The sequence below is a fragment of the Mustelus asterias genome, chromosome 29, assembly GCF_964213995.1.
Source record: "Mustelus asterias chromosome 29, sMusAst1.hap1.1, whole genome shotgun sequence".
NCBI lineage: Eukaryota > Metazoa > Chordata > Chondrichthyes > Carcharhiniformes > Triakidae > Mustelus > Mustelus asterias.
The window spans coordinates 2,435,917-2,462,394 of NC_135829.1; the positions used below are offsets into that span (position 1 = coordinate 2,435,917).

Consider the following 26,478-nt stretch of genomic DNA (forward strand, 5'->3'; position numbering starts at 1 on the left):
TGACTATCTACTTTATCTATGTCCCTCATTATTTTATAGACCTCTATAAGATCACCCCTCAGCCTCCTACGCTCCAGAGAAAAATGTCCCAGTCTATTCAGCCTCTTCTTATAACTCAAACCATCAAGCCCCGGTCGCATCCGAGTAAATCTTTTCTGCACTCTTTCTGGTTTAATAATATTCTTTCTATAATAGGGTGACCAGAACTGTACACAGTACTCCAAGTGTGGCCTTACCAATGTCTTGTTTAACTTCAACAAGACGTCCCAACTCCTGTATTCAATGTTCTGACTGATGAAACCAACCATGCCGAATGCCTTCTTCACCACTCTGTCCACCTGTGACTCCACTTTCAAGGAGCTATGAGCCTGTACCCCAAGATCTCTTTGTTCTGTAACTCTCCCCAACGCCCTACATTAACTGAGTAAGTCCTGCCCTGGTTCCATCCACCAAAATGCATCACCTCGCATTTATCTAAATTAAATGGTGTGAATGTTACTCGTCACTTATCAGCCCAGGCCTGGATAAGGTCCAAGTTTACTGCATTTGGACACGGAATGCTTCAGTATCTGAGGAGTTGCTGAACATTGTGCAGTGATCAACGAACATTCCCACTTCTGACCTTATAAGAACATAAGAACTAGGAGCAGGAGTAGGCCATCTGGCCCCTCGAGCCTGCTCCGCCATTCAATAAGATCATGGCTGATCTTTTTATGGACTCAGCTCCACTTACCCGCCCACTCACCATAACCCTTAATTCCTTTCCTGTTCAAACATTTATCTATCCTTGCCTTAAAAACATTCAACGAGGTAGCCTCAACTGCTTCACTGGGCAGAGAGTTCCACAGATTCACAACCCTTTGTGTGAAGAAGTTTCTCCTCAACTCAGTCCTAAATCTGCTCCCCCTTATTTTGAGGTCATGCCCCTAGTTCTAGTTTCACCTGCCAGTGGAAACAACTTCCCTGCTTCTATCTTATCTATTCCCTTCATAATCTTATATGTTTCTATAAGATCTCCCCTCATTCTTCTGAATTCCAATGAGTATAGTCCCAGTCTATTCAATCTCTCCTCATAAGCCAACCCTCTCAACTCCGAATCAACCTAGTGAATCTCCTCTGCACCCCCTCCAGTGCCAGTATATCCCTTCTCAAGTAAGGAGACTAAAACTGTACACAGTACTCCAGGTGTGGCCTCACCAGCACCTTATACAGCTGCAACATAACCTCGCTGTTTTTAAACTCCATCCCTCTCGCAATGAAGGACAAAATTCCATTTGCCTTCTTAATTACCTGCTGCACCTGCAAACCAACTCCTTGAGATTCCTGCACAAGGACACCCAGGTCCCTCTGCACAGCAGCATGCTGCAATTTTTTACCATTCAAATAATAGTCCATTTTGCTGTTATTCCTACCAAAATGGATGACCTCACATTTACCAACATTATACTCCATCTGCCAGACCCTCGCCCACTCACTTAGACCATCTATATCCCTTTGCAGACTTATGACGAAGGGAAGGTGATTCTTGAAGCAGCTGAAGGTTGTTGGGCCGAGGACACTACCCTGAGGAACTCAAGGGCAGTCACTCTCATCTCAGCTGGAGTTTTCAAAACTGATTGAAAGATCTTTGCTCGTTAAGGCTTTTAATGAAGGCGTCTGGGATAATGGTGAGTGAACTCAGGTCAACCATAATCTAATAAAATGGCAGAAGAGGGTGAAGGGGCTGAATGGCCTCCTCCTTTTCCTACATTTGGATGATATCTGTCTGAAGGAGCGTTCTTTCTTTACACATTCCTTTGTCCGTGTATCACACAAATATTGTGGCTGTCTTCTCCAGAACCGACACATATACATCAAGAAATTGGCAGATCAGAAAATGAGCAATAGCAACTGATGTAATTAGTTTCACTTTGATTAAGGAGCAGGCAACAAATTAATAATTGATTTATTGTTCGAAACTGAATTCAAATCTGATAGAATCTCTTCAAAGCTTAGCCCAGGGATAATTGAACGGAACGGCAAATGGCCTCCAGGAAGAGAATGACCTCTTCCCATTGCGAAAATTGTAACGCAGTGCCTAAGCTTATTACTAGATAATGTCCTGGACACCAGCTCACCATCCCAGGCTATACCCTGTCCCAGCGGAGGTGCTGGCACTGTGCTATACCATCGGGAGGGACTTTCCCCAGGACTTCTCAACACTGACTCCGGAACCCACTGGTCTCACTGCATCAGGTTAGACCCCAGATGATGAATCAGTACTCCTCCATCTTGAACACCAACTGGGGGAAACACTGAGGCTAGCAAAGGGTTCACAATGTATTCAGAGCAAAGAATTATAGAATTCCTACAGTGCAGAAAGAGGCCATTCGGCCCATCGAGTCTGCACTGTCTCTCCCACCCAGGCCCATACCCTGCCCTATCCTTGTAACCCAGCGTATTTACCATGCTAATCCCCCTAACCTACACATCCTGGGACACTAAGGGGCAATTTAGCATGGTCAATCCACCAAACCTGCACATCTTTGGAGTGTGGGAGGAAACTGGAGCACCCGGAGGAAACCCACACAGACACGGGGAGAATGTGCAAACTCCACACAGACAGTGACCCAAGCTGGGAATCAAACCTGGGTCCCTGGCGCTGTGAGGCAGTAGTGCTAACCACTGTGCTGCCATGTACCTCTGAGGATGGAGGACTTCAATGCTCATCACCAAGCTAGCCAAGTCCTAAAGAACATATTGATAGACTGCGTCTGTGGCTGGTGTTGAAGGCACTAACAATAGTGAAAAACCTACTTGACTTCTCATCACCAGCTCAGCTCCAGGACATCTCTGCAGGAGTCCCTCAGGGTAGTGTCCGAGGCCCAACAATCTTCAGCTGCTTCATCAATGACTTTCCCTCCATCATAAGGTCAGAAGTGGGGATGTTCACCAATGATTGCACAATGTTCAGCACCATTCGCAACTCCTCAGATACTGAAGCAGCCCATGTTCAAATGCAGCAAGATCTGGATGATATCCAGGCTTGGGCTGACAAGTGGAAAGTGACATTCACACCACACAAGTGCCAGGCAATGACCATCACCAAAAAGAGAGAGTCCACCATCGCCCCTTGACGTTCAATGGCATTAGCATCACTGAATCCCCCATTATCAACATCCTGGGGGTTACCATTGACCAGAACCTGAACTGGACCAGCCATATAAACACTGTGGCTGCAAGAGCAGGTTGGAGGCTGGGAATTCTATGGCGGGTAACTCACCTCCTGACTCCCCAAAGCCTGTCCACCATCTAAAAGGCACAAGAGAGCAGTGTGCTGAGAGTGTGATCCTCTCCACCTGCCTGGATTGGTGCAGCTCCGATAACACCAAAAAAGCTCGACACCATCCAGGCCAAAGCATCCCACTTGATTGACACCCCATCCACCACCTTAAATACAGCACGGGGTTAGATACAGAGTAAAGCTCCCTCTACACTGCCCCCATCAAACACTCCCAGGACAGATACAGCACGGGGTTAGATACAGAGTAAAGCTCCCTCTACACTGTTCCCCATCAAACACTCCCAGGACAGGTACAGCACGGGGTTAGATACAGAGTAAAGCTCCCTCTACACTGCCCCCATCAAACACTCCCAGGACAGATACAGCACGGGGTTAGATACAGAGTAAAGCTTCCTCTACACTGTCCCCATCAAACACTCCCAGGACAGGCACAGCACGGGGTTAGATACAGAGTAACGCTCCCTCTACACTGCCTCCATCAAACACTCCCAGGACAGGTACAGCACGGGGTTAGTTACAGAATTTCCACTCCATCTGACGAAGGAGTAGCGCTCCGAAAGCGAATGGCATTTGCTACCAAATAAACCTGTTGGACTTTAACCTGGTGTTGTTAAAACTCTTACTGTGTTTACCCCAGTCCAATGCCGGCATCTCCACATCATGCCCATCAAACACTCCCAGGACAGGTACAGCACGGGGTTAGATACAGAGTAAAGCTCCCTCTACACTGTCCCCCATCAAACACTCCCAGGACAGGTACAGCACGGGGTTAGATACAGAGTAAAGCTCCCTCCACACAGTCCCTATCAAACACTCCCAGGACAGGTACAGCACGGGGTTAGATACAGGGTAAAGCTCCCTCCGCACAATCCCCATCAAACACTCCCAGGACAGGTACAGCATGGGGTTAGATACAGAGTAAAGCTCCCTCTACACTGTCCCCCATCAAACACTCCCAGGACAGGTACAGCACGGGGTTAGATACAGAGTAAAGGGATATGGGCCAAATGCAGGCAATTGGGACTAGCTTAGGGGTTAAAAAAAAGGGGCGGCATGGACAAGTTGGGCTGAAGGGCCTGTTTCCTTGCTGTGAACCTCTGTGACTCTATGATTCTGAGAATAGCAGGGAATCTGGAACGCCGCACATTAACCCTTTCATCAACTGCTGAAAGTTCCATTTAATTAATACCTCACAGTTTGTGTGAATCTAAGCTCTTAAAGTACTGAAGCTATAGTGATCATTGGTGAAAGAAATTACCTGCAAGTCATCTAATATTACTGATCCTTCCCTGGGCATTAATGTAAATCTCCTGTTTAAATTGGGCCATTTCTAATCCCTGGGAAGAATTGTTCAGGATTCCTCAATGCAATGTTTTTTCAGAGAATTTAATCCTATTCTATCTGCTGGATCTTTCCTCACCACGGGCCGAGTGTGGCACTCTTAATGAGGTGGCAAATCTTACCGCAGGTTTTGTTGTTTATGTAATGGAACTGTGGCAGATTCGGGGAGCTGGAGGATTTGAGAGAGGGACTAGTTTCTCAATCCCTCCACGTCCTTCAACATTCCTGTTATCACCGTGCCGAACACCCGTTCCCCGGCAATCAAACAGTTTCATGGAAGATCGGGCTGGACCGCTTCTGGACCGAGATCTTAGAAACCAGCTTCAGCCACAGATATGGATTTTGATTTGATTTTGATTTGATTTGATTTATTATTGTCTCATGTATTAGTATACAATGAAAAGTATTAAAGGACTTTGACAAAGGGTCATCCGGACTCGAAACGTCAGCTCTTTTCTCTCCTTACAGATGCTGCCAGACCTGCTGAGATTTTCCAGCATTTTCTCTTTTGGAGTTAAAACTATTGTTTCTTGCGCGCTATACAGACAAAGCATACCGTTCATAGAGAAGGAAAGGAGAGGGTGCAGAATGTAGTGTTACAGTCATCGCTAGGGCGTAGAGAAAGATCAACTTAATGCGAGGTCGGTCCATTCAAAAGTCTGACAGCAGCAGGGAAGAAGCTGTTCTTGAGTCGGCTGGTACGTGACCTCAGACTTTTGTATCTTTTTCCCGACGGAAGAAGGTGGAAGAGAGAATGTCCGGGGTGCGTGGGGTCCTTAATTATGCTGGCTGCTTTGCCGAGGCAGCGGGAAGTGTAGACAGAGTCAATGGATGATTTGCGTGATGGATATTGTTCTAAGTGTGAGCTGGTTTGTCTGGGAAGGGAGTGCGTCATAGAGTCATAGAGGTTTACAGCATGGAAACAGGCCCTTCAGCCCAACTTGTCCATGCCGCCCTTTTTTTAAAAACCCCTAAGCATTTGGCCCATATCCCTCGATACCCATCTTATCCATGTAACTATCTAAATGCTTTTTAAAAGACAAAATTGTACCCGCCTCTACTACTACCTCTGGCAGCTCGTTCCAAACACTCACCACCCTCTGTGTGAAAAAAATTGCCCCTTGGACCCTTTTGTATCTCTCCCCTCTCACCTTAAACCTATGCCCTCTAGTTTTAGACTCCCCTACCTTTGGGAAAAGATATTGACTATCTAGCTAATCTGCGCTCCTCATTATTTTATAGACCTCTATAAGATCACCCCTCAGCCTTCTACCCTCCAGAGAAAAAAGTCCCAGTCTATCCAGCCTCTCCTTATAACTGATGTCATGCGGAGGCGAGTCATTCAGTTCAAATACAAAGATGCTTTGCGATTTGTTGACATTTATCTGCGGGATCCATGTATTTATGTATTTTGCTGTGTTCTCAAAGGGTTGAACGGGATAGGTGTTTAAATCTGTTAGATCCTGCTCCCTTTGTTGACAATATTTATTAACTTGTCGATTCAAACAAGTAGCTCTGAGTCTAGCCTCTGAAGACAGATGGTCCAGGCAGATAGCTGAGAGGAACAGTGGCAAAGAGAAAGGGAACCATTTAAGCAGAATATTCCTGACCTCACAAATTGGAACACGCAGACTGAAAGGATTTATAACTTTCCACAAGTCGAAGAGAGAGTCGAACTTAGTAATGACAATAAAAATCCGGCCTGTATTACTGTCACGATTCACTTGTTTTACTGTCCAGTAAAGTTCAATATTTTGTGTAGTTATTATGTCAGATAAAGCGATAAAACTGGAGACTGCAGAGAAACAGTAAAGCTTCTTTCTGGCAAGTGAACAGGGTCGCTGTGGGACATGTAGAAACCACATTCACAACCAGACACCGACCAACTGCTCTGACACCAACAATCCCTTTTGTTACATTTATTCAGCTAAGAGCTGCATTTTACTGCCCATCTTTAACTATTCTTAAGAAGTTGGTGGTGCGCTTCCTTCTTGAACACAACCGAGTGGATTTCAGAGGGACAGTCGAGAGTCAACCACATCGCTGTGGCTCTGGAGTCACACCCATCACATGGCGGCACGGTGGCACAGTGGGTTAGCACTGCTGCCTCACAGTGCCAGGGACCCAGGTTCGATTCCCGGCTCGGGTCACTGTCTGTGTGGAGTTTGCACATTCTCCCCGTGTCTGCGTGGGTTTCCTCCGGGTGCTCCGGTTTCCTCCCACGGTCCAAAAGAAATGCTGGATAGACGCATTAAGACCATAAGACATTGGAGCAGAATGAGGCCACTCGGCCCATCGACTCTGCTCCGCCATTCAATCATGGCTGATATTTTTCTCATCCCCATTCTCCTGCCTTTCCCCCATAACCCCTGATCCCCTTATTAATCAAGAACCTATCTATCTCTGTCTTAAAGACACTCAATGACCTGGCCTCCACAGCCTTCTGCGGCAAAGAGTTCCACAGATTCACCACTCTCTGGCTGAGGAAATTCTTCCTCATCTCTGTTTTAAAGGATCGTCCCTTTAGCCTGAGGTTGTACCCTCTGGTTCTAGTTTTTCCTACTAGTGGAAACATCCTCTCCACGTCCACTCTATCCAGGCCTTGCAGTATCCTGTAAGTTTCAATAAGATCCTCCCTCATCCTTCTAAACTCCGAGTACAGACCCAGAGTCCTCAACCGTTCCTCGTACAACAAGCCCTTCATTCCAGGGATCATTCTCGTGAACCTCCTCTGGACCTTTTCCAAGGCCGGCACATCCTTCCTTAGATACGGGGCCCAAAACTGAGAATGGGGATGAGCAAAATATCAGCCATGATTGAATGGCGGAGCAGACTCGATCTTGTCTTGTATTCCTTGTCTTGACATTCCTGCTCTTGTATTCTAGCCCTCTCGACACGAATGCTAACATTGCATTTGCCTTCCTAACTGCCAACTGAACCCGCACGTTGACCTTAAGAGAATCTTGAACAAGGACTCCCAAGTCCCTTTGTGTTTCTGATTTGCTAAGCATTTTCCCATTTAGAAAATAGTCTATGCCTCCATTCCTCCTTCCAAAGTGCATAACCTCACATTTTTCCACATTGTATTCCATCTGCCACTTCTTTGCCCACTCTCCTAACCTGTCCAAGTCCTTCTGCAGCCCCCCTGCTTCCTCAATACTACCTGTCCCTCTACATATCTTTGCATCATCTGCAAACTTAGCAACAGTGCCTTCAGTTCCTTCCTCCAAATCGTTAATGTATATTGTGAAAAGTTGTGGTCCCAGCACCGACCCCTGAGGCACACCACTAGTCACCGGCTTCATCCTGAGAAAGACCCCTTTATCCCCACATTCTGCCTTCTGCCAGTCAGCCAATCCTCTATCCATGCCAGGATCTTACCCTTAACACCATGGGTTCTTAACTTATTTAACAGTCTCCTATGCGGCACCTTGTCAAAGGCCTTCTGGAAATCTAAGTAAATCACGTCCACTGGCTCTCCTTTATCTAACTTCCTTGTTACCTCCTCAAAGAACTCTAACAGATTTGTCAGACATGACCTCCCCTTGACAAAGCTGTGCTGACTCAGTCCTATTTTATCAGGCACTTCCAAGCACTCAGCGATCTCATCTTTAATAATGGACTCTAAAGTCTTGCCAATGACTGAAGTCAGGCTAACAGGCCTATAATTTCCCGTCTGCTGCCTCCCTCCCTTCTTAAACAGCGGTGTTACATTAGCTACTTTCCAGTCCTCTGGGACCCTCCCTGCCTCCAGTGATTCCTGAAAGATCACCACCAATGCCTCCACAATTTCCTCAGCGATCTCTTTTAGAACCCTGGGGTGTAGTCCATCCGGTCCAGGTGATTTATCCACCTTCAGACCTTTCAGTTTCCCCAGAACCTTCTCCTTAGTGACGGTCACTACACTCCCCTGTGCCCCTGACTCTCCTGGAGCTCTGGCATCCCATTGGTGTCTTCCACCGTGAAGACTGATGCAAAGTAACTATTCAGTTCCTCTGCTATTGCTTTGTTTCCTATTATTACTTCTCCAGCCTCAGTTTCCAGTGGTCCAATGGCTATTTTTTCTTCTCCCTTACCTTTTATTTATTGAAAAAAACTCTTCCCATCTTCTTTTATATTACTGGTGAGTTCCTGCACTTCAGAAACTCACCAAGGCTCCTTAGACAGCACCTCCCAAACCCTCTACCGTCTAGAAGGGTAAGGGCAGCAGACACATAGGGACATCACTATCTGCAAGTTCCCCTCACAGTTTCGCACTACCCTTACTTGGAAATATATCGGTCGCTCCTTCACTGTCACTGGATCAATATCCTGGAACTCCCTATCTAACAGCACTGTAGGTGTACCTACACCACAGGCAGCTCACCACCACCGTCTGCAAGGGCAATTGGGGATGGAAAACAACTTTGCCAGTGATGCCCACACCCTTTGAAGAGTGGCCTGGGAGGACGGGAGAGATGAGGGTAGCATGGCTGGGTGGGTTGGTTAAAATGGTGGCGGAGGACAGTTATTTGGGGATGGGGTGAGTGTGTAACCAGGTTTGTGGAAGCAGAATCAGAGCTTGGTTCGGTTTATACAAAAGAATCTGACTTCACTTCGCCCAGAACAACAGAAAAACACCACTGAGCGTTTCAAACAAAAGGGTTTTCCTTCCTCGCAATAAGTGAGGTCGGAGGCACACACACAGGAGCCCACCATCACTCCGTTTGCTTCCAATCAGGGCTTTCCTTCAATCAGGCATAAATCGGACAGAGAATCACCTCTAATGATTAGAAAGCTGAGTCACAGACACAGTGAGACCACCCAAGATGAATAATGTAGACGTGGAGTGGAACCCGCACGGATTCAGTAACTCCTTCATTGCACAGTGTGACTGAAGGAAACATCCAACTTCCCAGAGGGAAAAACCAGTTCAAAATGGAATTGTCTCTTTAATTCAGAATACTTCATTTACCCTTTCTTGGCTTCTCCTGAACAATAGCTTCACCCTCTGTTGACTTAACTTCAGTTGTGTGAAACACTCTTTCTGTCCCAATTCCCTGGTTATCTGGACTTTATTTGTTCCTTAGCAAGTTTGCATCTTTGCAAACCCCTGGTCCTGCCCAGCTTCTCCTGGCAGGGTTGAGAGCGGATCGCTCCAATGTGATCTGTCCCCAACTTCCAGTTGAAACTAAAGAACAAGGAAAAGCTCTCTGCCTCTGGGAAGTGGGCCTCCAGCTCTTCATTTTAAGGTACACAAGAGCATTCTGGGCCAGTTTTACTGATACTCTCCACAGGAAAATACAGGTAGTTTCAAGGGATTTATATTTGCATTGGTAAACATTAGAAATAAGGTATAGTTTTAAGAGGGTTTAATTTAATCTTTCTGTGGAAGGAAGGGTAAAACCTATCGTTAGATTCAAGCTGGACAAAGGTGTTTGTGTGTGTGGGGGAGTTGGTTAAGTTTCAGATGTGATTCTGTTTTGCTGAGAGAGCGTCATGGTGTGAAGAATAAATATAGTAGCAGGGGCGTTGCTTAGCAACAGGAGGCCCACTTCCCAGAGGCAGAGAGCTTTTCCTTGTTCTTTAGTTTCAACTGGAAGTTGGGGACAGATCACATTGGAGCGATCCGCTCTCAACCCTGCCAGGAGAAGCTGGGCAGGACCAGGGGTTTGCAAAGATGCAAACTTGCTCAGGAACAAATAAAGTCCAGATAACCAGGGAATTGGGACAGAAAGAGTGTTTCACACAACTGAAGTTAAGTCAACAGAGGTGAAGCTATTGTTCAGGAGAAGCCAAGAAAGGGTAAATGAAGTATTCTGAATTAAAGAGACAATTGCATTAACAAGATTTAAAGTGGGACAGGAAACCATCAGAGGTTAGATGTAAACACTTGAGGTCATTTTAATCAGAGTTTGGGAATTGAGAATTACAGCAACTGTGAACAGTTTGCACAGCAGTCAACCCAAAAAAATCCTAAAGGGATTGGTGCAAACTCCTGGAGTGATTTCATCGTTAAAAGTGACTGAGGTGACAACGTCCAACCATGCTCAGGTAGGTCGTTAATTTAGTGTGAGTGGGACCATAGCGATCTGACACCATCCGTCCATGATGCTATCCTTGCTAACAACACAACTGAATTCAAATTAAGGAGAGTGACCTCACGTGGCATCTGGATGGGTCCATGAATAGGGAGGGAATAGAGGGATACGGACTGAGTAAGGGCACAAGGTTTTATTTTTAGTTTAGTTGGGGCATCGTGATTGGCACGGGCTTGGAGGGCCAAAGGGCCTGTTCCTGTGCTATACTGTTCTTTGTTCTTATTTGCCCATGTTCTTAGTGAAACTGTGTGGCATCAGGGAATGAACAAATGAGGGATATAGAGAGGAATCACGAGGAAAACAGAAATGAGAGTGAGTGAGAGTGAGCGTGAAATCCTTGATAGAGTGAGAGAGGGAGAACAAGAGAAGAGGGAGCATGAAGCAGTGATAGAGATGAGGAAGACCAGACAGCATAGAAAAGAGAATAAGAGAGAGAGAGAGACAGAGATGAAAAACACAGGTTCATAGCTTCCTTGAAAGTGGAGTCACAGGTGGACAGAGTGGTGAAGAAGGCATTCGGCATGCTTGGTTTCATTGGTCAGAACATTGAATACAGGAGTTGGGACGTCTTGTTAAAGTTGTACAAGACACTGGTAAGGCCACACTTGGAATACTGTGTGCAGTTCTGGTCACCCTATTATAGAAAGGATATTATTAAACTAGAAAGAGTGCAGAAAAGATTTACTAAGATGCTACTGGGACTTGATGGTTTGAGTTATAAGGAGAGGCTGGATAGACTGGGACTTTTTTCTCTGGAGCGTAGGAGGCTTAGGGGTGATCTTATAGAGGTCTATAAAATAATGAGGGGCACAGATCAGCTAGATAGTCAATATCTTTTCCCAAAGGTAGGGGAGTCTAAAACTAGAGGACATAGGTTTAAGGTGAGAGGGGAGAGATATAAAAGGGTCCAGAGGGGCAATTTCTTCACACAGAGGGCGGTGAGTGTCTGGAACAAGCTGCCGGAGGCAGTAGTAGAGGCGGGTACAATTTTGTCTTTTGAAAAGCGTTTAGACAGTTACATGGGTAAGATGGGTATAGAGGGATATGGGCCAAATGCGGGCAACTGGGAGTAGCTTAGTGGTTAAAAAAAAGGGCAGCATGGACAGGTTGGGCTGAAGGGCCTGTTTCCATGCTGTAAACCTCTATGACTCTATGACTGTAAAAGACGTTGAGGTGTAGTTCAGCTGAGAATATTGCATCACGGCAATAACCAGAGCGAGGCAACCATCACATTAACACATTGCATCTACCTGCTGTAGGAATTCTGGTTCTAACTGAGCCTGGGAACAGTCTGTGAGGATCCAGTTGTTGCTCTCATTCATTCCTGACAAGGTCCTTCGCTGCCAAGGCTGGATAGGAATCTCTCAAATGCTTTCACTGATGTCTGGCGGAGACCTCCTGCTTCTCAACCACAATACAGATCCTAGCGACAGTCAGTGAAATATCTGCACACAGCAGGACAACTGGCAGAAGCAGGTAAGTGAGCAAAGCAATTACCATATATAGTGATTCAGCCTAATCTTGTTTTGCCAACTGCACTCAAACATCAGGGCATCATGGGATACCCGCAGATCATTCCGATCAGAATAAAACCATGCAAAAAGAGGCAATACGCTGAGTTAGGACTGAGGTGAAAAGTGGAATGGTGAGCTTGGCTCTCAGAGATCTCCAGATATTTCATTCAATATTTCCCAACTCAAATGGTGTTGGTCCACCAACCCCAGTGCAGGCCTCACTCTCCCTCTCCCTCACAACAACAGGCTCAACCTGTACAGACATAAAGCTTAAACACAGGGTAAAATCTTCATTCACCTCCCCGTCTCGGAACAAAGAACCCATCCCTACAGCAGCTGAAAGCAGGTCGGACACTCAAATACTGGGCTGTGGAGAGCAACTGGGTGGATGGGATTGAGAAAGGAGGTGAGTATCTCTCAATGTCACCTTCCTCCTGGACTGCGTCTCATAGTGATAGAATCATAGAATCCCAACAGTGCAGAAGGAGGCCATTCAGCCCAGTAGCAGCAGAGTGTACTATCTACAAGATGCACTGCAGCAATTCACCAAAGGTCCTTAGACAACACCTTCCAAACCCACGACCACTTCCATCTAGAAGGACAAGAGCAGTAGATACCTGGGAACACCACCACCTGCAAGTTCCCCTCCAATCAACTCACCATCCTGACTTGGAAATATATCGCCGTTCCTTCACAGTCACTGGGTCAAAATCCTGGAATTCCCCCCCCTAACGGCATTGTGGGTCAACCCACAGCACGTGGACTGCAGCGATTCAAGATGGCAGCTCACCACCACCTTCTCAAGGGCAACTAAATAGGCATTAAATGCTGGGCAGCCAGCGACGCCCATGTCCCACAAATGAGTAAATAAAAAGCCCATTGAGTCTGCACCAACTCTCTGACAGAGCGTCTTACCCAGGCCCAACCGCCACCACTTTGTTTATTTACCCCACTAATCCCCCTAACCTACACATCTTGAGACACTAAGGGGCAATTTAGCACGGCCAATCCATCTAACCAGCACATCTTTCAGACTGTGGAAGGAAACTGGAGCACCCGGAGGAAACCCATGTAGACATGGGGAGAACATGCAAACTCCACAAAGACAGTGACCCGAGGCTGGAATTGAACCCGGGTCCCTGGTGCTGTGAGGCAGCAGCGCCAACCACTGTGCCGCCGTGCCGCCCCATGGAAAGTCTATGAAAATGATGAAGGAGTTAAATTTGAGTGGCGCAGGAATACCAGGGGATGTTGCTGCTTCCCTTGCCTCATTTATCTGTGCAAAAACACAACTTTGTTGATGATATTTAGTGAAGATCCCAGCGTGTGTCACAGTGAGGAGAGAATGACAGCAAATCCAAGCTGGGGAAATAGTGGAGTGAAATATTAATCCGTGCTGAGTACTCGGGACTGGCCACTCACTGAGCTGGCTGCCCGATCAAACTCTCCAACACAGCTCAGATCAAAGTTTTTCCCCTCTCCCTTATCCACTTATCCCTGACCCACTGCTCTGACCAATCTCCCATCTCCATGGCAACAATCCACTGCCATTTCTCTCATGGTGAAACCCTCACTCTGCCCAGCATGGAATTCCAGTGTCCAGTGCGGAATTCCAGTGTGGAATTCCAGTGTCCAGTGCGGAACTCCAGTGTTCATGTGGAATTCCAGTGTGGAATTCCAGTGTCCAGTGTGGAATTCCAGTGTGGAATTCCAGTGTCCAGTGTGGAATTCCAGTGTGGAATTCCAGTGTCCAGTGTGGAATTCCAGTGTCCAGTGTGGAATTCCAGTGTGGAATTCCAGTGTCCAGTGTGGAATTCCAGTGTGGAAGTCCAATGTCCAGTGTGGAAGTCCAGTGTCCAGTGGCTCAGGGGGTAGCGCTCTTACTCTGGAGTCGGAGGGTTTGTGGGTTCAAGTTCCGCCCTCGGGGCCTGACACAGAAACCAACCCTAACAGTTTTAGTGCAGTATTGAGGGAGTGCCGCATTGCTGGAGGCGCTGCTTTTCTCTTGAAACTTGGCACGATATTGAAGAAAAACAGTGGAGTGGGGCTGGGGGTGAGGGTGGGGTTGGGGTGGGGGTGAGGAGTGGGAGTGGGGGTAGGGCTGGGGGTGGGGTAGGGGCTAGGGGTGCAGGTGGGGGTGGGGGGGGTCTCCCCGGTGTCAGGGGAAGGGTGAATATTTATGCCTTCACCAACATCACAGATACAGATGAGCTGGTTGGTATCACGTAACTGTCTGTGGGATCTTGCTGTGCACCAGTTGACTGCTGCATTTCCCACATCAGCTGTAAATGTGCTATGGGGTGTCCTGAGGCTGTAGAAGGTGCTATAGAAATGCAGGGATCTTTCTATATTCTCTCTGGAAGGCAGGGAGGTGTTATCGCTTTGGCCCAATATTTACTGGAAGGTTTTAATACTTTCTCAGCTGCTGACTGTCACCTGACGCAAGTCAGGAAGCCGGAGGGCTGGTCGACCATGGGAGCATCACAATTTAATTGCACCCTGTCCTCTGCTGACCCCTGAGTTACTCGCCGCAGTATTCCCAGCCTCTGACCTGCTCTTGTAGCCACTGTGTTTATGTGGTGAGTCCAGTTGAGTTTCTGCTCAATGGTAACCCCCAGGATGTTGACAGTGGGGGATTCAGTGATGGTTACACCATTGAATGTCGAGGGGCGGTGCTTAGAGTGTCTCTTATTGGTGATGGTCATTGCCTGGCATTTATGTGGCGCGAATGTTACTTTCCACTTGTCAGCCCAAGCCTAGACATTGTCCAGATCTTGTTGCATTTGAACATGGACTGCTTCAGTATCTGAGGTGTCGCGAATGGTGCTGAACATTGTGCAATTATCAGTGAACATCCCCACTTCTGACCTTATGATGGAGGGAAGGCCATTGATGAAGCAGCTGAAGATTGTTGGGCCGAGGACACTAACCCTGAGGGACTCCTGTAGAGATGTCCTGGAGCTGAGATGACTGACCCTCCGCAACCACAACCATCTTCCTTTGTACCAGGTTTTCCCAATTCCCATTGATTCCAGTTTTGCTCGGGCTCCTTGAGGCCACACTCGGTCGAATCCGGCCTTGATGCCAAGGGCTGTCACTGTCACCTCACCTCTGGAATTCAGCTCTTTTGTCCATGTTTGAACCAAGGCTGTCATGAGGTCAGGAGCTGAGTAACCCAAACTGAGCGTCACTGAGCAGCTTGTTCCTGATAGCACTGGCCATCAATTTACTGATGATTGAGAATAGATTGATTGGGTGGTAATTGGCCGGGTTGGATCTGTCCTGCTTTTTGTGTACAGAACATTCCTGGGCAATTTTCCACATTGCTGGGTAGAAGCCAGTGTTGTAGCTGTACTGGAACAGTTTCGCTAGGAGAGCGGCAAGTTCTAGAGCACAAGACTTCAGTGCTGTTGCCAGAATATTGTCAGGGCCCAAGCCTCACAGTATCCAGTCCCTTCAGCTGTTTCCTGATATCACGTGGAGTGAATCGAATTGGCTGAAGAGTGACATCTGTGATGCTGGGGACCACTGAAGGAAGCCGAGATGGATCATCCACTTGGCACCTCTGGCTGAAGATGGTTGCGAATGCTTCTGCCTTATCCTCTGTACTGATGTGCTGGGCTCCTCCATCATTGAGGATGGGGATATTTGTGGAGCCACCTCCTCCAGTGAGTTGTTTAATTGTTCACCACCATTTATGATTGGATGTGACAGGGCTGCAGAGCTTGGGTCTGATCTGTTGGTTGTGGGATCACTTCGCTCTGTCTATTGCATGCTGCTTATGCTGTTTGGCACGGGAGTAATCCTGTGTTGTAGCTTCACCAGGTTGATTCCTCATTTTTAGGTGCTGCTGCTGGAATGTTCTCCTGCACTCTTCATTGAACCAGGGGTGATCCTCTGGCTTGGTGGGAATGGTAGAGTGGGGGATATGCCAGGCCATGAGGTTACAGATTGTGGTCGAGTACAATTCTGCTGCCAATGGCCCACAGCGCCTCATGGATGCCCAGGGTGGGATTTTCCAGCCACATTTGCCCCAAGGCCAGACATTCCCGCTGAGGTCAACGTACATTTGCACAGTCCACCGCCCCCCCCCCCCCCCCCCCCCCCCGCCCGCTATGATTCCCGTGGCGACGGAAGGGGAAAATTCCACCCTTGGTCTTGAGTTGGTGCCACACAACAAAACGGAGGGTATCCTCAATGTGAATACACACAGACACTCACCCACACACTCACCCACACACTCACCCACACACACACTCACACACACACTCACACACACACTCACACACACACTCACCCACACATTCACCCACGCACTCACCCACACACTCACCCACACAAGAATGAATGAAGAATGTAGATTGGGGGCAGATGTTTGAGGGCAAATCAACATCTGGCATGTGGGAGGCTTTCAAGTGTAAGTTGATCGGGATTCAGGACCGGCACATTCCTGTAAGGATGAAGGATAAGTATGGCAAGTTTTGGGAACCTTGGATAACGAGAGATATTGTGAGCCGAGTCAAAGAGAAAAAGGAAGCATTTGTCAAAGCGAGGAGGCTGGGAACACACGAAGCAAGTGTGGAATACAAGGAAAGTAGAAAGAAACTTAAGCAAGGAGTAAGAAGAGCTAAAAGGAGTCATGAAAAGGCATTGTCCAGCAGGATTAAGGAAATTCCCAAGGCTTTTTATACATATATAAAGAGCAAGAGGGTAGCCAGGGAGAGGGTTGGCCCACTCAAGGACAAGGGAGGGAATCTATGCGTGGAGCCAGAGGAAATGGGCGAGGTATTAAATGAGTATTTTGCGTCAGTATTCACCAAAGAGAAGGACTTGGTGGATGATGAGTCTGGGAAAGGATGTGTAGATAGTTTGAGTCATGTTGAGATCAAAAAGGAGGAGGTATTGGGGTTCTTGAGAAACATCAAGGTAGACAAGTCCCCAGGGCCTGATGGGATATACCCCAGAATATTGAAAGAAGCAAGGGAGGAAATTGCTGGGGCCTTGAGAGAAATCTTTGTATCCTCACTGGCTACAGGGGAGGTCCCAGAGGATTGGGGAATAGCCAATGTTGTTCCTTTGTTTAAGAAGGGTGGCAAGAATAATCCAGGTAATTACAGGCCGGTGAGCCTTACATCAGAGGTGGGGAAATTATTGGAGAGGATTCTTCGAGACAGGATTTACTCCCACTTGGAAATAAGTGGACGTATTAGCGAGAGGCAACATGGTTTTGTGAAGGGGAGGTCGTGTCTCACTAACTTGATAGAGTTTTTCGAGGAAGTGACGAAGGTGATTGATGAGGGTAGGGCAGTGGATGTTGTCTACATGGACTTCAGTAAGGCCTTTGACAAGGTCCCTCATGGCAGACTGGTGCAGAAGGTGAAGTCGCGTGGGATCAGAGGTGAGCTGGCAAGGTGGATACAAAACTAGCTCGTCCAAAGAAGACAGAGGGTAGCAGTGGAAGGGTGTGTTTCTGAATGGAGGGCTGTGACAAGTGGTGTTCCTCAGGGATCAATGCTGGGACCTTTGCTGTTTGTAATATATATAAATGATTTGGAGGAAAGTGTAACTGGTTTGATTAGTAAGTTTGCGGACGACACAAAGGTTGGTGGATTTGCGGATAGCGATGAGGACCATCAGAGGATACAGCAGGATATAGATCAGTTGGAGACTTGGGCGGAGAGATGGCAGATGGAGTTTAATCCGGATAAATGTGAGGTAATGCATTTTGGAAGGTCTAATACAGATAGGAAATATACAGTAAATGGCAGAACCCTTAAGGGTATTGATAGGCAGATGGATCTGAGTGTACAGGTACATAGGTCACTGAAAGTGGCAATGCAGGTGGAGAAGGTAGTCAAGAAGGCATACGGCATGCTTGCCTTCATCGGCCGGGGCATTGAGTTTAAAAATTGGCAAGTCAGCTTCATAGAACCTTAATTAGGCTGCACTTGGAATATAGTGTTCAATTCTGGTCGCCACACTACCAGAAGGATGTGGAGGCTTTGGAGAGGGTACAGAAAAGATTTACCAGGGTGTTGCCTGATATGGAGGGCATTAGCTATGAGGAAAGGTTGGAGGAACTTGGTTTGTTCTCACTGGAATGACAGAGATTGAGGGGAGACCTGATAGAAGTCTACAAGATTATGAGGGGCATGGACAGTGTGGATAGTCAGAAGCTTTTTCCCAGGGTGGAAGAGTCAATTACTAGGGGGCACAGTTTAAGGTGTGAGGGGCAAGGTTTAAAGGAGATGTACGAGGCAAATTTTTACACAGAGGGTGGTGGGTGGCTGGAACTCGCTGCTGGGGGAGGTAGTGGGAGCGGATACAACAGTGAGTTTTAAGGGGCGTCTTGACAAGTATATGAATAGGATGGGAATAGAGGGATATGGTCCCCGGAAGGGTAGGGGGTTTTAGTTCAGTCGGGCAGCATGGTCGGTGCAGGCTTGGAGGGCCGAAGGGCCTGTTCCTGTGCTGTAATTTTCTTTGTTCTTTGTTCTATCTGGGAATATGGGAGGAAACCGGAGCATGCGCGCACACACACACACACACACAGACACACACACACACACTCACACTCACACACACACACTCTCACACACACACACACACACACACACACACTCACACACACACACACACACACACACACACACACACACACACACACACACACAGACACACACACACACACTCACACACACACACTCTCACACACACACATACACACACACACTCTCACACACACACACACACTCACACACACACACACACACACACACACACACACACACACACACACACTCTCACACACACACACACACACACACAGACACACACACACACACTCACACACACACACTCTCACACACACACACACACACACACACACACACTCTCACACACACACACACACTCACACACACACACACACACACACACACACACACTCTCACACACACACACACTCTCACACACATACACACACACACACACACACACACACACACACACTCTCACACACACACACTCACACACACACACACACACACACACACACAGACACACACACACTCTCACATACACACACACACACACTCTCACATACACACACACACACACACACAGGCACACAGAAACACACACACACAGACACAGTCAGAAAACACACACACACACAGTGTGACAGACACGTACATGATACACACAATCAGACACAGTCAGACACACACACACAGACACACACACACACATACACAGACACAGACACACAGACACACGCACAGACACACATGCACAGACACACACAGACAGACACACACACACAGACAAACACACATACATACACACACACACAGACACACGCACAGACACATACACGCACAGACACACATGCACAGACACACACACAGACAGACACACACAGTCAGACACATACATTCACACAGACACACACACATACACACACACATGCACATACACAGACACACAGACACACACACACACAGACCCACACACACACTCACACACACACTGCCTGCTATTACCCATCTCTCAAAAATTGCATGTCCGACATTTACAAATGCTGCTGTTCTCCCTCCCCCAATCGCACGTAGCTCCCACTGCAGAAAGACACACATTCAAGGCACTGATATGTGACAAGAATTTTAAACCTTTCATTTCAGTCCGTTCTGTGAGCCCTCGATTTTACCCCGGTTTTCTGATGATTGATGAATTGTCAGTCTCAGAACCAGCCAGAATCCCACATTCACCATCCAATTCAAACAACACCCAGCCACAAATCAATCCCCGAACAGTCTGCACCGTGCGAGCAGGAGATACCTTTCTGTTTCACTGCAAAGTGATCTTGAAGCAGTAAGCAGAGGTATGGTGACACAGAGACGGCAATCTCACTGCCTCGGTGTGTTGTCCACTTACCAGTCCAAAGGAGGCTGTAATCCTAGTTCATCCTGTTTATACTCAAACAATCCAACCTTTTCTCATTCGCACGGCCAGCAAACAGCTCACTGAATATTCTGGGTTCTTGCCCGCTTTAGCTCCTGGTTGCTAGGCATCTCACACTGCCTTGCAATCGATAGTGAAGTGAGGAGGGGAGGGAGAGGCAGAGGTGAGGATAGGGCCTGAATTTGGAGGGAGTTGGGGAAGGGAGGGAGGCAGAGGGAGGCAGAGAGAGAGGGAGGGAGGCAGAGAGAGAGAGGGAGGGAGAGAGAGAGGCAGAGACTGCAACAGTGCTGCTCAGATCCCACATTTCACCAGGGTGGGATCAAGCAGCAGGGCTGAATGCAGATACCTCTGATTCCAAAACTAAATTAAAACCACGCACAGGAAGTGAACAGTGTTAACTCTGTGATGGCCAGCCATCTTTGTGAGTGGTACCAGCACCCTAGGGTGCCTCACCCAGACAGCACCTTGAGAGAGAGATGGACAGAGACACCAGTCAGTGTACAGATATCTCCCTGAGAGAGAGGGGGGACTGAGAGACACCAGTCAGTGTACAGATATCCCCCTGAGAGAGAGAGGGGACTGAGAGACACCAGTCAGTGTACGGATATCTCCCTGAGAGAGAGGGGGTACTGAGAGGCACCAGTCAGTGTACAGATATCTCCCTGAGAGAGAGAGGACTGAGAGACACCAGTCAGTGTACAGATATCTCCCTGAGAGAGAGGGGAATGAGAGGCACCAGTCAGTGTACAGATATCTCCCTGAGAGAGAGAGAGAGGGGACTGAGAGACCCCAGTCAGTGTACAGATATCCCCCTGAGAGAGAGGGGGGACTGAGAGACACCAGTTAGTGTACAGATATCTCCCTGAGAGAGAGAGGGGACTGAAAGACACCAGTCAGTGTACAGATATCTCCCTGAGAGAGAGAGGGGACTGAAAGACACCAGTCAGTGTACAGATATCTCCCTGAGAGAGAGGGGGGACTGAGAGACACCAGTTAGTGTACAGATATCCCCCTGAGAGAGAGAGGGGGGACTGAGAGACACCAGTCAGTGTACAGATATCTCCCTGAGAGACACCAGTCAGTGTACAGATATCTCCCTGAGAGAGAGAGGGGACTGAGAGACACCAGTCAGTGTACAGATATCTCCCTGAGAGAGAGGGGACTGAGAGACACCAGTCAGTGTACAGATATCTCCCTGAGAGAGAGAGGACTGAGAGGCACCAGTCAGTGTACAGATATCTCCCTGAGAGAGAGGGGACTGAGAGACACCAGTCAGTGTACGATATCTCCCTGAGAGAGAGGGGACTGAGAGATAGCAGTCAGTGTACAGATATCTCCCTGAGAGAGAGAGAGAGAGGGGACTGAGAGACACCAGTCAGTGTACAGATATCTCCCTGAGAGAGAGAGGGGACTGAGAGACCCCAGTCAGTGTACAGATATCTCCCTGAGAGAGAGAAGGGACTGAGAGACCCCAGTCAGTGTACAGATATCTCCCCGAGAGAGAGGGGGGTCTGAGCGACACCAGTCAGTCAGTGTACGAGTGTGAGAGACAGTGCCAAGGGGTCTTTGTGAGTTCTGTTTCGGTTTCCTGTAGAGCTTTGAATGACGAATGGCGACTCGTTAACTAAAACCTCAATGAAGCACCAAGGGACATTCAGCAATTTGACAGGTGCTATACAAATGTACAGTCTTGTGTTTTGACAGCTATCAGTTCCCTGCACCCTGGTTAAAACTGAATCGTTTTAATCTTCTGTCAATCCCTGTCTGAGAGTCTGGCTGCCTCTCGTTATCCCAGTCCAGGAACTACACTCTGTCCCTCCCTCTGATTCCCCTCCCCTCACACCTCGCCCACCCCCTCACCAGACCCACTCACCCTCACCAAACTTTATTTATTAGTGTCACAAGTAGGCTTACATTAACACTGCAATGAAGTTACTGTGAAAATCCCCTAGTCGCCACACTCCGGCGCCTGTTCGGGTTACACTGAGGGAGAATTTAGCACGGCCAATGCACCCTAACCAGCACGTCTTTCAGACTGTGGGAGGAAACCGGAGCACCCGGAGGAAACCCACGCAGACACGGGGAGAATGTGCAAACTCCGCACAGACAGTGACCCAAGCCGGGAATCGAACCCGGGTTCCTGGCGCGATGACGCAGTAGTGCTAACCACTGTGCCACCGTGCTGCCCACTCCTCCTCCCCCTCAACCTCACTCATACTCAATAATCTCCATCACCTGACCACTTCCCCTCACCACGATCGGTAACTAGCAAGATCCCACCCGGGATCTGGTGTCTGTATTGGCTGGAATTTTCAGCACTAACATTCACAAACATCCACTGCATGCAAAACGGTTCTGTTCCAGTGCCAGGGTCAGGACTGAGGGAGTGCCGCACTGTCAGAGGGTCAGTGCTGAGGGAGTGCCGCACTGTCAGAGGGTCAGTGCTGAGGGAGTGCCGCACTGTCAGAGGGTCAGTACTGAGGGAGTGCCGCACTGTCAGAGGGTCAGTGCTGAGGGAGTGCCGCACTGTCAGAGGGTCAGTGCTGAGGGAGTGCCGCACTGTCAGAGGGTCAGTACTGAGGGAGTGCCGCACTGTCAGAGGGTCAGTGCTGAGGGAGTGCCGCACTGTCAGAGGGTCAGTGCTGAGGGAGTGCCTCACTGTCAGAGGATCAGTACTGAGGGAATGCTGCACTGTCAGAGGGTCAGTACTGAGGGAGTGCCGCACTGTCAGAGGGTCAGTACTGAGGGAGTGCTGCACTGTCAGAGGGTCAGTACTGAGGGAGTGCCGCACTGTCAGAGGGTCAGTGCTGAGGGAGTGCCGCACTGTCAGAGGGTCAGTACTGAGGGAGTGCCGCACTGTCAGAGGGTCAGTGCTGAGGGAGTGCCGCACTGTCAGAGGGTCAGTGCTGAGGGAGTGCCGCACTGTCAGAGGGTCAGTACTGAGGGAGTGCCGCACTGTCAGAGGGTCAGTGCAGAGGGAGTGCCGCACTGTCAGAGGGTCAGTGCTGAGGGAGTGCCTCACTGTCAGAGGATCAGTACTGAGGGAGCGCCGCACTGTCAGAGGGTCAGTGCTGAGGGAGTGCCGCACTGTCAGAGGGTCAGTACTGAGGGAGTGCCGCACTGTCAGAGGGTCAGTACTGAGGGAGTGCCGCACTGTCAGAGGGTCAGTACTGAGGGAGTGCTGCACTGTCAGAGGGTCAGTACTGAGGGAGTGCCGCACTGTCAGAGGGTCAGTGCTGAGGGAGTGCTGCACTGTCAGAGGGTCAGTGCTGAGGGAGTGCCGCACTGTCAGAGGGTCAGTACTGAGGGAATGCTGCACTGTCAGAGGGTCAGTACTGAGGGAGTGCCGCACTGTCAGAGGGTCAGTGCTGAGGGAGTGCTGCACTGTCAGAGGGTCAGTACTGAGGGAGTGCTGCACTGTCAGAGGGTTAGTACTGAGGGAGTGCTGTACTGTCAGAGGGTCAGTACTGAGGGAGTGCCGCACTGTCAGAGGGTCAGTGCTGAGGGAGTGCTGCACTGTCAGAGGGTCAGTGCTGAGGGAGTGCTGCACTGTCAGAGGGTCAGTACTGAGGGAGTGCTGCACTGTCAGAGGGTCAGTGCTGAGGGAGTGCCGCACTGTCAGAGGGTCAGTACTGAGGGAGTGCCGCACTGTCAGAGAGGCAGTGCTGAGGGAGCGTCGCACTGTCAGAGGGTCAGTGCTGAGGGAGTGCCGCACTGTCAGATGGTCAGTACTAGGGAGTGCTGCACTGTCAGAGAGTCAGTGCTGAGGGAGTGCCGCACTGTCAGAGGGTCAGGACTGAGGGAGTGCCGCACTGTCAGATGGTCAGTACTAGGGAGTGCTGCACTGTCAGAGGGTCAGTACTGAGGGAGTGCCGCACTGTCAGAGGGTCAGTGCTGAGGGAGTGCCGCACTGTCAGAGGGTCAGTGCTGAGGGAGTGCCGCACTGTCAGAGAGGCAGTGCTGAGGGAGCGTCGCACTGTCAGAGGGTCACTATTGAGGGAGTGCTGCACTGTCAGAGGGTCAGTACTGAGGGAGTGCTGCACTGTCAGAGGGTCAGGACTGAGGGAGTGCTGCTCTGTCAGAGGGTCAGTACTGAGGGAGTGCTGCACTGTCAGAGGGTCAGTGCCGAAGGAGTGCCGCACTGTCAGAGGGTCAGTACTGAGGGAGTGCCACACAGTTAGAGGGTCAGTACTGAGGGAGTGCCGCACTGTCAGAGGGTCAGTACTGAGGGAGTGCCGCACTGTCAGAGGGTCAGTACTGAGGGAGTGCCGCACTGTCAGAGGGTCAGTACTGAGGGTGTGCCGCTCTGTCAGAGGATCAGTACCGAGGGAGTGCCGCACTGTCAGTGGGTCAGTACTGAGGGAGTGCCGCACTGTCAGAGGGTCAGTACTGAGGGAGTGCCGCATTGTCAGAGGGTCAGTACTGAGCGAGTGCTGCACTGTCAGAGGGTCAGTACTGAGGGAGTGCCGCACTGTCAGAGGGTCAGTGCTGAGGGGGCGCCGCACTGTCAGAGGGTCAGTACTGAGGGAGTGCTGCACTGTCAGAGGGTCAGTGCTGAGGGAGTGCCGCACTGTCAGAGGGTCAGTGCTGAGGGAGTGCCGCACTGTCAGAGGGTCAGTGCTGAGGGAGTGCCGCACTGTCAGAGGGTCAGTACTGAGGGAGTGCTGCACTGTCAGAGGGTCAGTGCTGAGGGAGTGCCGCACTGTCAGAGGGTCAGTGCTGAGGGAGTGCCGCACTGTCAGAGGGTCAGTGCTGAGGGAGTGCCGCACTGTCAGAGGGTCAGTGCTGAGGGAGTGCTGCACTGTCAGAGGGTCAGTACTGAGGGAGTACCGCACTGTCAGAGGGTCAGTGCTGAGGGAGTGCCGCACTGTCAGAGGGTCAGTACTGAGGGAGTGCTGCACTGTCAGAGGGTCAGTGCTGAGGGAGTGCCGCACTGTCAGAGGGTCAGTGCTGAGGGAGTGCCGCACTGTCAGAGGGTCAGTGCTGAGGGAGCGCCGCACTGTCAGAAGGTCAGTAATGAGGGAGTGCCGCACTGTCAGAGGGTCAGTACTGAGGGAGTGCCGCACTGTCAGAGGGTCAGTGCTGAGGGAGTGCCGCACTGTCAGAGGGTCAGTACTGAGGGAGTGCTGCACTGTCAGAGGGTCAGTGCTGAGGGAGTGCCGCACTGTCAGAAGGTCAGTGCTGGAGCAAAGAAATCCCTTTGGCCCTCCAAGCCTGGCCGATCATGCTGCCCTAATTAAAAAATACCTTCTGCCCTTCCTCGGTCTGTATCCCTCTATTCCCTCCCTATTCATGTACGCACCCAGATATCTTTTAAATGTTGCTAATGTGCCTGCTTCCACCACCTCCCATCACCATCACGGGATCCAGGGTGACGTATCTCAATGGATACAAAATTGGCTTGATGACAGAAGTAGCTGTAGAGAGTTGTTTTTCAAACTGGAGGCCTGTGACCAGCGGTGTGCATCAGGGATCAGTGCTGGGTCCACTGTTATTTGTCATTTATATGAATGATTTGGATGAGAATATAGGAGGCATGGTTAGTAAGTTTGCAGATGACACCAAGATTGGTGGCATAGTGGACAGTGAAGAAAGTTATCTCGGATTGCAACGAGATCTTGATCAATTGGGCCAGTGGGCTGACGAATGGCAGATGGAGTTTAATTTAGACAAATGCGAGGTGATGCATTTTGGTCGATTGAACCAGTGCAGGTCTTACTCAGTTAATGGTAGGGCGTTGGGGAGAGTTACAGAACAAAGAGATCCAGGGGTACAGGTTCATAGCTCCTTGAAAGTGGAGTCACAGGTGGACAGAGTGGTGAAGAAGATATTTAGCATGCTTGGTTTCATCGGTCAGAACATTGAATACAGGAGTTGGGACGTCTTGTTGAAGTTAAACAAGACATTGGTAAGGCCACACTTGGAATACTGTGTACAGTTCTGGACACCCTATTATAGAAAGGATATTATTAAACTAGAAAGTGTGTAGAAGAGATTTACTAGGATGTTACCGGGACTTGATGGCTTGAGTTATAAGGAGAGGCTGGATAGACTGGGACTTTTTTCTCTGGAGCGTAGGAGGCTGAGGGGTGATCTTATAGAGGTCTATAAAATAATGAGGGGCACAGATCAGCTAGATAGTCAACATCTTTTCCCAAAAGTAGGGGAGTCTAAAACTAGAGGGCATAGGTTTAAGGCGAGAGGGGAGAGATACAAAATGGTCCAGAGGGGCATTTTTTTCACTCAGAGGGTGGTGAGTGTCTGGAACAAGCTGCCAGAGGTAGTAGTAGAGGCGGGT

General features: G+C 49.2%; 1 protein-coding gene across 1 annotated transcript in view; it reads right to left on the bottom strand.

Moving 5' to 3' along the window:
- lingo1a (leucine rich repeat and Ig domain containing 1a) overlaps positions 1-20,544 on the bottom strand; it is a 158,038-nt gene extending 137,494 nt beyond the window's left edge. The window contains exon 1 of the mRNA XM_078199974.1: positions 20,154-20,544. The gene's annotated coding sequence lies outside the window, so the exon portion shown is untranslated. The remainder of the gene's footprint in view (positions 1-20,153) is intronic.
- Between the last annotated feature and the right edge of the window lie 5,934 nt (positions 20,545-26,478).